At 37.0% G+C, this 11,903-nt stretch overlaps 1 protein-coding gene across 1 annotated transcript in view; it reads left to right on the top strand.

Annotated features, from left to right (window-relative positions):
* Window positions 1–11,860: 11,860 nt before the first annotated feature.
* The window catches only part of LOC306870161 (fatty acid binding protein 1-A, liver-like), a 6,757-nt gene continuing 6,714 nt past the window's right edge, over window positions 11,861–11,903 (top strand). The window contains exon 1 of the mRNA XM_079417269.1: window positions 11,861–11,903. This exon is cut by the window's right edge and continues 42 nt beyond it. The gene's annotated coding sequence lies outside the window, so the exon portion shown is untranslated.

Below are 11,903 nucleotides of genomic sequence, written 5' to 3'. Positions count from 1 at the left end.
ATACCGTACGATTATAAGGGGTGTTTTGTCACATTAACTCGTATTGATACCGTACGATTATAAGGGGTGTTTTGTCACATTAACTCGTTTGATACCGTACGATTATAAGGGGTATTTTGTCACATTAACTCGTATTGATACCGTATGATTATAAGGGGTGTTTTGTCGCATTAACTCATATTGATACCGTACGATTATAAGGGGTGTTTTGTCACATTAACTCGTATTGATACCGTACGATTATAAGGGGTGTTTTGTCGCATTAACTCGTATTGATACCGTACGATTATAAGGGGTGTTTTGTCGCATTAACTCGTATTGATACCGTACGATTATAAGGGGTGTTTTGTCACATTAACTCGTATTGCTACCGTACGATTATAAGGGGTGTTTTGTCGCGTTAACTCGTATTGATACCGTACGATTATAAGGGGTGTTTTGTCACATTAACTCGTATTGATACCGTACGATTATAAGGGGTGTTTTGTCACATTAACTCGTATTGATACCGTACGATTATAAGGGGTGTTTTGTCACATTAACTCGTATTGATACCGTACGATTATAAGGGGTGTTTTGTCACATTAACTCGTATTGATACCGTACGATTATAAGGGGTGTTTTGTCACATTAACTCATATTGATACCGTACGATTATAAGGGGTATTTTGTCACATTAACTCGTTTGATACCGTACGATTATAAGGGGAGTTTTGTCGCATTAACTCGTTTGATACCGTACGATTATAAGGGGTGTTTTGTCACATTAACTCATATTGATACCGTACGATTATAAGGGGTGTTTTGTCACATTAACTCATATTGATACCGTACGATTATAAGGGGTGTTTTGTCACATTAACTCATATTGATACCGTACGATTATAAGGGGTGTTTTGTCACATTAACTCATATTGATACCGTACGATTATAAGGGGTGTTTTGTCACATTAACTCATATTGATACTGTATGATTATAAGGGGTGTTTTGTCGCATTAACTCATATTGATACCGTACGATTATAAGGGGAGTTTTGTCGCATTAACTCGTTTGATACCGTACGATTATAAGGGGTGTTTTGTCGCATTAACTCGTATTGATACCGTACGATTATAAGGGGTGTTTTGTCACATTAACTCATATTGATACCGTACGATTATAAGGGGTGTTTTGTCACATTAACTCATATTGATACCGTACGATTATAAGGGGTATTTTGTCACATTAACTCGTTTGATACCGTACGATTATAAGGGGAGTTTTGTCGCATTAACTCGTTTGATACCGTACGATTATAAGGGGTGTTTTGTCGCATTAACTCGTATTGATACCGTACGATTATAAGGGGTGTTTTGTCACATTAACTCGTATTGATACCGTACGATAAATAAGGGGTGTTTTGTCACATTAACTCATATTGATACCGTACGATTATAAGGGGTGTTTTGTCACATTAACTCATATTGATACCGTACGATTATAAGGGGTGTTTTGTCGCATTAACTCGTATTGATGCCGTACGATTATAAGGGGTGTTTTGTCGCATTAACTCGTATTGATACCGTACGATTATAAGGGGTGTTTTGTCACATTAACTCATATTGATACCGTACGATTATAAGGGGTGTTTTGTCACATTAACTCATATTGATACCGTACGATTATAAGGGGTGTTTTGTCACATTAACTCATATTGATACCGTACGATTATAAGGGGTGTTTTGTCACATTAACTCATATTGATACCGTACGATTATAAGGGGTATTTTGTCGCATTAACTCGTTTGATACCGTACGATTATAAGGGGAGTTTTGTCGCATTAACTCGTTTGATACCGTACGATTATAAGGGGTGTTTTGTCGCATTAACTCGTATTGATACCGTACGATTATAAGGGGTGTTTTGTCACATTAACTCGTATTGATACCGTACGATTATAAGGGGTGTTTTGTCACATTAACTCATATTGATACCGTACGATTATAAGGGGTGTTTTGTCACATTAACTCATATTGATACCGTACGATTATAAGGGGTGTTTTGTCGCATTAACTCGTATTGATGCCGTACGATTATAAGGGGAGTTTTGTCGCATTAACTCGTTTGATACCGTACGATTATAAGGGGAGTTTTGTCGCATTAACTCGTATTGATACCGTACGATTATAAGGGGTGTTTTGTCACATTAACTCGTTTGATACCGTACGATTATAAGGGGTGTTTTGTCACATTAACTCGTATTGATACCGTACGATTATAAGGGGTGTTTTGTCACATTAACTCATATTGATACCGTACGATTATAAGGGGTGTTTTGTCACATTAACTCATATTGATACCGTACGATTATAAGGGGTGTTTTGTCGCATTAACTCGTATTGATGCCGTACGATTATAAGGGGTGTTTTGTCGCATTAACTCGTATTGATATCGTACGATTATAAGGGGTGTTTTGTCGCATTAACTCGTATTGATATCGTACGATTATAAGGGGTGTTTTGTCGCATTAACTCGTATTGATATCGTACGATTATAAGGGGTGTTTTGTCGCATTAACTCGTATTGATACCGTACGATTATAAGGGGTGTTTTGTCGCATTAACTCGTATTGATGCCGTACGATTATAAGGGGTGTTTTGTCGCATTAACTCGTATTGATACCGTACGATTATAAGGGGTGTTTTGTCGCATTAACTCGTATTGATACCGTACGATTATAAGGGGTGTTTTGTCACATTAACTCGTATTGATACCGTACGATTATAAGGGGTGTTTTGTCACATTAACTCGTATTGATACCGTACGATTATAAGGGGTGTTTTGTCACATTAACTCATATTGATACCGTACGATTATAAGGGGTATTTTGTCACATTAACTCGTTTGATACCGTACGATTATAAGGGGAGTTTTGTCGCATTAACTCGTTTGATACCGTACGATTATAAGGGGTGTTTTGTCACATTAACTCATATTGATACCGTACGATTATAAGGGGTGTTTTGTCACATTAACTCATATTGATACCGTACGATTATAAGGGGTGTTTTGTCACATTAACTCATATTGATACCGTACGATTATAAGGGGTGTTTTGTCACATTAACTCATATTGATACCGTACGATTATAAGGGGTGTTTTGTCACATTAACTCATATTGATACTGTATGATTATAAGGGGTGTTTTGTCGCATTAACTCATATTGATACCGTACGATTATAAGGGGAGTTTTGTCGCATTAACTCGTTTGATACCGTACGATTATAAGGGGTGTTTTGTCGCATTAACTCGTATTGATACCGTACGATTATAAGGGGTGTTTTGTCACATTAACTCATATTGATACCGTACGATTATAAGGGGTGTTTTGTCACATTAACTCATATTGATACCGTACGATTATAAGGGGTATTTTGTCACATTAACTCGTTTGATACCGTACGATTATAAGGGGAGTTTTGTCGCATTAACTCGTTTGATACCGTACGATTATAAGGGGTGTTTTGTTGCATTAACTCGTATTGATACCGTACGATTATAAGGGGTGTTTTGTCACATTAACTCGTATTGATACCGTACGATTATAAGGGGTGTTTTGTCACATTAACTCATATTGATACCGTACGATTATAAGGGGTGTTTTGTCACATTAACTCATATTGATACCGTACGATTATAAGGGGTGTTTTGTCGCATTAACTCGTATTGATGCCGTACGATTATAAGGGGTGTTTTGTCGCATTAACTCGTATTGATACCGTACGATTATAAGGGGTGTTTTGTCACATTAACTCATATTGATACCGTACGATTATAAGGGGTGTTTTGTCACATTAACTCATATTGATACCGTACGATTATAAGGGGTGTTTTGTCACATTAACTCATATTGATACCGTACGATTATAAGGGGTGTTTTGTCACATTAACTCATATTGATACCGTACGATTATAAGGGGTATTTTGTCGCATTAACTCGTTTGATACCGTACGATTATAAGGGGAGTTTTGTCGCATTAACTCGTTTGATACCGTACGATTATAAGGGGTGTTTTGTCGCATTAACTCGTATTGATACCGTACGATTATAAGGGGTGTTTTGTCACATTAACTCGTATTGATACCGTACGATTATAAGGGGTGTTTTGTCACATTAACTCATATTGATACCGTACGATTATAAGGGGTGTTTTGTCACATTAACTCATATTGATACCGTACGATTATAAGGGGTGTTTTGTCGCATTAACTCGTATTGATGCCGTACGATTATAAGGGGAGTTTTGTCGCATTAACTCGTTTGATACCGTACGATTATAAGGGGAGTTTTGTCGCATTAACTCGTATTGATACCGTACGATTATAAGGGGTGTTTTGTCACATTAACTCGTTTGATACCGTACGATTATAAGGGGTGTTTTGTCACATTAACTCGTATTGATACCGTACGATTATAAGGGGTGTTTTGTCACATTAACTCATATTGATACCGTACGATTATAAGGGGTGTTTTGTCACATTAACTCATATTGATACCGTACGATTATAAGGGGTGTTTTGTCGCATTAACTCGTATTGATGCCGTACGATTATAAGGGGTGTTTTGTCGCATTAACTCGTATTGATATCGTACGATTATAAGGGGTGTTTTGTCGCATTAACTCGTATTGATATCGTACGATTATAAGGGGTGTTTTGTCGCATTAACTCGTATTGATATCGTACGATTATAAGGGGTGTTTTGTCGCATTAACTCGTATTGATACCGTACGATTATAAGGGGTGTTTTGTCACATTAACTCATATTGATACCGTACGATTATAAGGGGTGTTTTGTCACATTAACTCATATTGATACCGTACGATTATAAGGGGTGTTTTGTCACATTAACTCATATTGATACCGTACGATTATAAGGGGTATTTTGTCGCATTAACTCGTTTGATACCGTACGATTATAAGGGGAGTTTTGTCGCATTAACTCGTTTGATACCGTACGATTATAAGGGGTGTTTTGTCGCATTAACTCGTATTGATACCGTACGATTATAAGGGGTGTTTTGTCACATTAACTCGTATTGATACCGTACGATTATAAGGGGTGTTTTGTCACATTAACTCATATTGATACCGTACGATTATAAGGGGTGTTTTGTCACATTAACTCATATTGATACCGTACGATTATAAGGGGTGTTTTGTCGCATTAACTCGTATTGATGCCGTACGATTATAAGGGGAGTTTTGTCGCATTAACTCGTTTGATACCGTACGATTATAAGGGGAGTTTTGTCGCATTAACTCGTATTGATACCGTACGATTATAAGGGGTGTTTTGTCACATTAACTCGTTTGATACCGTACGATTATAAGGGGTGTTTTGTCGCATTAACTCGTATTGATACCGTACGATTATAAGGGGTGTTTTGTCGCATTAACTCGTATTGATACCGTACGATTATAAGGGGTGTTTTGTCACATTAACTCATATTGATACCGTACGATTATAAGGGGTGTTTTGTCGCATTAACTCGTATTGATGCCGTACGATTATAAGGGGTGTTTTGTCACATTAACTCGTATTGATACCGTACGATTATAAGGGGTGTTTTGTCGCATTAACTCGTATTGATACCGTACGATTATAAGGGGTGTTTTGTCACATTAACTCGTATTGATACCGTACGATTATAAGGGGTGTTTTGTCACATTAACTCATATTGATACCGTACGATTATAAGGGGTGTTTTGTCACATTAACTCGTATTGATACCGTACGATTATAAGGGGTGTTTTGTCACATTAACTCGTATTGATACCGTACGATTATAAGGGGTGTTTTGTCGCATTAACTCATATTGATACCGTACGATTATAAGGGGTGTTTTGTCACATTAACTCGTATTGATACCGTACGATTATAAGGGGTGTTTTGTCGCGTTAACTCGTATTGATACCGTACGATTATAAGGGGTGTTTTGTCACATTAACTCGTATTGATACCGTACGATTATAAGGGCTGTTTTGTCGCATTAACTCGTATTGATACCGTACGATTATAAGGGGTGTTTTGTCACATTAACTCGTATTGATACCGTACGATTATAAGGGGTGTTTTGTCACATTAACTCGCATTGATACCGTACGATTATAAGGGGTGTTTTGTCACATTAACTCATATTGATACCGTACGATTATAAGGGGTGTTTTGTCACATTAACTCATATTGATACCGTACGATTATAAGGGGTGTTTTGTCACATTAACTCATATTGATACCGTACGATTATAAGGGGTGTTTTGTCACATTAACTCGTATTGATACCGTACGATTATAAGGGGTGTTTTGTCGCGTTAACTCGTATTGATACCGTACGATTATAAGGGGTGTTTTGTCACATTAACTCGTATTGATACCGTACGATTATAAGGGGTGTTTTGTCGCATTAACTCGTATTGATACCGTACGATTATAAGGGGTGTTTTGTCACATTAACTCGTATTGATACCGTACGATTATAAGGGGTGTTTTGTCACATTAACTCGCATTGATACCGTACGATTATAAGGGGTGTTTTGTCACATTAACTCATATTGATACCGTACGATTATAAGGGGTATTTTGTCACATTAACTCGTTTGATACCGTACGATTATAAGGGGAGTTTTGTCGCATTAACTCGTTTGATACCGTACGATTATAAGGGGTGTTTTGTCACATTAACTCATATTGATACCGTACGATTATAAGGGGTGTTTTGTCGCATTAACTCGTATTGATACCGTACGATTATAAGGGGTGTTTTGTCACATTAACTCATATTGATACCGTACGATTATAAGGGGTGTTTTGTCACATTAACTCATATTGATACCGTACGATTATAAGGGGTATTTTGTCACATTAACTCGTTTGATACCGTACGATTATAAGGGGAGTTTTGTCGCATTAACTCGTTTGATACCGTACGATTATAAGGGGTGTTTTGTTGCATTAACTCGTATTGATACCGTACGATTATAAGGGGTGTTTTGTCACATTAACTCGTATTGATACCGTACGATTATAAGGGGTGTTTTGTCACATTAACTCATATTGATACCGTACGATTATAAGGGGTGTTTTGTCACATTAACTCATATTGATACCGTACGATTATAAGGGGTGTTTTGTCGCATTAACTCGTATTGATGCCGTACGATTATAAGGGGTGTTTTGTCGCATTAACTCGTATTGATACCGTACGATTATAAGGGGTGTTTTGTCACATTAACTCATATTGATACCGTACGATTATAAGGGGTGTTTTGTCACATTAACTCATATTGATACCGTACGATTATAAGGGGTGTTTTGTCACATTAACTCATATTGATACCGTACGATTATAAGGGGTGTTTTGTCACATTAACTCATATTGATACCGTACGATTATAAGGGGTATTTTGTCGCATTAACTCGTTTGATACCGTACGATTATAAGGGGAGTTTTGTCGCATTAACTCGTTTGATACCGTACGATTATAAGGGGTGTTTTGTCGCATTAACTCGTATTGATACCGTACGATTATAAGGGGTGTTTTGTCACATTAACTCGTATTGATACCGTACGATTATAAGGGGTGTTTTGTCACATTAACTCATATTGATACCGTACGATTATAAGGGGTGTTTTGTCACATTAACTCATATTGATACCGTACGATTATAAGGGGTGTTTTGTCGCATTAACTCGTATTGATGCCGTACGATTATAAGGGGAGTTTTGTCGCATTAACTCGTTTGATACCGTACGATTATAAGGGGAGTTTTGTCGCATTAACTCGTATTGATACCGTACGATTATAAGGGGTGTTTTGTCACATTAACTCGTTTGATACCGTACGATTATAAGGGGTGTTTTGTCACATTAACTCGTATTGATACCGTACGATTATAAGGGGTGTTTTGTCACATTAACTCATATTGATACCGTACGATTATAAGGGGTGTTTTGTCACATTAACTCATATTGATACCGTACGATTATAAGGGGTGTTTTGTCGCATTAACTCGTATTGATGCCGTACGATTATAAGGGGTGTTTTGTCGCATTAACTCGTATTGATATCGTACGATTATAAGGGGTGTTTTGTCGCATTAACTCGTATTGATATCGTACGATTATAAGGGGTGTTTTGTCGCATTAACTCGTATTGATATCGTACGATTATAAGGGGTGTTTTGTCGCATTAACTCGTATTGATACCGTACGATTATAAGGGGTGTTTTGTCACATTAACTCATATTGATACCGTACGATTATAAGGGGTGTTTTGTCACATTAACTCATATTGATACCGTACGATTATAAGGGGTGTTTTGTCACATTAACTCATATTGATACCGTACGATTATAAGGGGTATTTTGTCGCATTAACTCGTTTGATACCGTACGATTATAAGGGGAGTTTTGTCGCATTAACTCGTTTGATACCGTACGATTATAAGGGGTGTTTTGTCGCATTAACTCGTATTGATACCGTACGATTATAAGGGGTGTTTTGTCACATTAACTCGTATTGATACCGTACGATTATAAGGGGTGTTTTGTCACATTAACTCATATTGATACCGTACGATTATAAGGGGTGTTTTGTCACATTAACTCATATTGATACCGTACGATTATAAGGGGTGTTTTGTCGCATTAACTCGTATTGATGCCGTACGATTATAAGGGGAGTTTTGTCGCATTAACTCGTTTGATACCGTACGATTATAAGGGGAGTTTTGTCGCATTAACTCGTATTGATACCGTACGATTATAAGGGGTGTTTTGTCACATTAACTCGTTTGATACCGTACGATTATAAGGGGTGTTTTGTCGCATTAACTCGTATTGATACCGTACGATTATAAGGGGTGTTTTGTCGCATTAACTCGTATTGATACCGTACGATTATAAGGGGTGTTTTGTCACATTAACTCATATTGATACCGTACGATTATAAGGGGTGTTTTGTCGCATTAACTCGTATTGATGCCGTACGATTATAAGGGGTGTTTTGTCACATTAACTCGTATTGATACCGTACGATTATAAGGGGTGTTTTGTCGCATTAACTCGTATTGATACCGTACGATTATAAGGGGTGTTTTGTCACATTAACTCGTATTGATACCGTACGATTATAAGGGGTGTTTTGTCACATTAACTCATATTGATACCGTACGATTATAAGGGGTGTTTTGTCACATTAACTCGTATTGATACCGTACGATTATAAGGGGTGTTTTGTCACATTAACTCGTATTGATACCGTACGATTATAAGGGGTGTTTTGTCGCATTAACTCATATTGATACCGTACGATTATAAGGGGTGTTTTGTCACATTAACTCGTATTGATACCGTACGATTATAAGGGGTGTTTTGTCGCGTTAACTCGTATTGATACCGTACGATTATAAGGGGTGTTTTGTCACATTAACTCGTATTGATACCGTACGATTATAAGGGCTGTTTTGTCGCATTAACTCGTATTGATACCGTACGATTATAAGGGGTGTTTTGTCACATTAACTCGTATTGATACCGTACGATTATAAGGGGTGTTTTGTCACATTAACTCGCATTGATACCGTACGATTATAAGGGGTGTTTTGTCACATTAACTCATATTGATACCGTACGATTATAAGGGGTGTTTTGTCACATTAACTCATATTGATACCGTATGATTATAAGGGGTGTTTTGTCACATTAACTCATATTGATACCGTACGATTATAAGGGGTGTTTTGTCACATTAACTCGTATTGATACCGTACGATTATAAGGGGTGTTTTGTCGCGTTAACTCGTATTGATACCGTACGATTATAAGGGGTGTTTTGTCACATTAACTCGTATTGATACCGTACGATTATAAGGGGTGTTTTGTCGCATTAACTCGTATTGATACCGTACGATTATAAGGGGTGTTTTGTCACATTAACTCGTATTGATACCGTACGATTATAAGGGGTGTTTTGTCACATTAACTCGCATTGATACCGTACGATTATAAGGGGTGTTTTGTCACATTAACTCATATTGATACCGTACGATTATAAGGGGTATTTTGTCACATTAACTCGTTTGATACCGTACGATTATAAGGGGAGTTTTGTCGCATTAACTCGTTTGATACCGTACGATTATAAGGGGTGTTTTGTCACATTAACTCATATTGATACCGTACGATTATAAGGGGTGTTTTGTCACATTAACTCATATTGATACCGTACGATTATAAGGGGTGTTTTGTCACATTAACTCGTTTGATACCGTACGATTATAAGGGGAGTTTTGTCGCATTAACTCGTTTGATACCGTACGATTATAAGGGGTGTTTTGTCGCATTAACTCGTATTGATACCGTACGATTATAAGGGGTATTTTGTCACATTAACTCGTTTGATACCGTACGATTATAAGGGGAGTTTTGTCGCATTAACTCGTTTGATACCGTACGATTATAAGGGGTGTTTTGTCACATTAACTCGTATTGATACCGTACGATTATAAGGGGTGTTTTGTCACATTAACTCGTATTGATACCGTACGATTATAAGGGGTGTTTTGTCACATTAACTCATATTGATACCGTACGATTATAAGGGGTGTTTTGTCACATTAACTCATATTGATACCGTACGATTATAAGGGGTGTTTTGTCGCATTAACTCATATTGATACCGTACGATTATAAGGGGTATTTTGTCACATTAACTCATATATATACCGTACGATTATAAGGGGTGTTTTGTCGCATTAACTCATATTGATACTGTAGGATTATAAGGGGTATTTTGTCACATTAACTCGTATTGATACCGTACGATTATAAGGGGTGTTTTGTCACATTAACTCGTATTGATACCGTACGATTATAAGGGGTGTTTTGTCACATTAACTCATATTGATACCGTACGATTATAAGGGGTGTTTTGTCGCATTAACTCATATTGATACCGTACGATTATAAGGGGTGTTTTGTCACATTAACTCGTTTGATACCGTACGATTATAAGGGGTGTTTTGTCACATTAACTCGTTTGATACCGTACGATTATAAGGGGTATTTTGTCACATTAACTCATATTGATACCGTACGATTATAAGGGGTGTTTTGTCGCATTAACTCATATTGATACCGTACGATTATAAGGGGTATTTTGTCACATTAACTCATATTGATACCGTACGATTATAAGCGGTGTTTTGTCGCATTAACTCATATTGATACTGTAGGATTATAAGGGGTGTTTTGCCACAACGGTAACCTGGCATCAAATAGCCTGTTATAGGCTCTTCAGCAACAGTGAGAACAACAATGAATCACAAAACTATATTAAACAACACCTGGTAAAAGATCACATACAGGTACAAAATATCAAAAAGTGTAATGACTGAATTTTATGATTGAATATTTACCATTTTATTTTACATTATGAATGTCTGTAATACTGCAACGATGAACCATTTATGAAGTTTAGGATGGTTCTGTTGGTTTTAGCTCTCTGTTTTATTGGTGAAATGTTGTTGTCTGAAACATGAGAAGAAACTCATATCAACCTGCTGCTCGCATTGATTTGTTCATGTAAGGTGTTTAAAAGTTCCTGCTAAAACAGTGATGAAGGACACACCAGTGTCCAGTTTTCCTGAAGCGATGAGGATCATTATCTGAGAATCATGTGAAGATCAGAATCATGACCTTTGGACATATGTTCCAACTTAAGCTTTTTTCTCAGCGGTTTAATCATAATCTGTCTTTGTATAATCTTATTGTGCGTTGAGGTTTAAAGTCTGATGAAACAAACCCTCATTTAGCACAAATGCAGTGAAAACAGCCTGTCGAAGCCCAACACTGC

Source organism: Barbus barbus (genome assembly GCF_936440315.1).
Source record: "Barbus barbus genome assembly, chromosome: 5".
NCBI lineage: Eukaryota > Metazoa > Chordata > Actinopteri > Cypriniformes > Cyprinidae > Barbus > Barbus barbus.
This window is presented reverse-complemented; position numbering and strand designations above follow the sequence as displayed.